Source organism: Orycteropus afer, unplaced genomic scaffold, assembly GCF_000298275.1.
Source record: "Orycteropus afer afer isolate SDZICR_OR568_19922 unplaced genomic scaffold, OryAfe1.0 scaffold00822, whole genome shotgun sequence".
NCBI lineage: Eukaryota > Metazoa > Chordata > Mammalia > Tubulidentata > Orycteropodidae > Orycteropus > Orycteropus afer.
Window position 1 is genome coordinate 15,105 of NW_006922409.1, and position 802 is coordinate 15,906.

The window sequence follows — 802 nt, forward strand, 5'->3', positions numbered from 1 at the left end:
TCCACATGTCAGGGACCCAATGTGGGAATTCTGCCAATTGCTCAGTATATCTATTCCAATTATGCATTCTGGAACTGGGGAAATCACTACAGGATCACTTCAGGGACCCACTGGACCCTAGCTAAGATACCATCAATGAGCTGCACCTTAGCTAAGATACTGTCAATAATTTGACCTCCATATGCCCCCACTCTGATTGGTGGGCCACAATGATGCTTTGGGTCTCCTGGAATTAGTCACTTCAGAGCCAATGTCTGGTAATCTCCAAAAAGTCTGATTATTTCCTTTTCCTCAATGAACAGTCACTCTTGTAAAAGTTCTCAGATCTGTTTGGGGAAGGCTGGGAGAAAGATTGACATTCCTCAAAAGGACCTGGTCTCCTCTTTATTCAAGGGGTTGTGGGTCTGTCAACTGGCTCAAGTCTGGGAATTGATTGAGAGCCTGTGACTCTGTATTCTGGTAATTCAATCTAGGCTGCTGTTTATGTGACCTAGAATTCTTCTGTCTATACAAATCAAGTAAATATTTAGTAGGTTTGCAATGTATTTCACTCCTAAGAACACCATGTCTAAGTAGCCAATACCATGATTCCACACGAGTCAGAGTATTCTGATTACTGTTTTGACTATGCTATCCATTTTGGTAACCACACCCACCTTGCCTTTGTCGATTAACTGCTGCTACTAGGCCCCTCAACTCAGGCCTGTCCAGAGTAGCAGGCCGAAAGAGCAGGAGAAAGGGGATAAAAAGCCAGGAACCTGGACAGAAGAGCAGTCAGCCCCAGGGTTACAGGTGAGGAGAG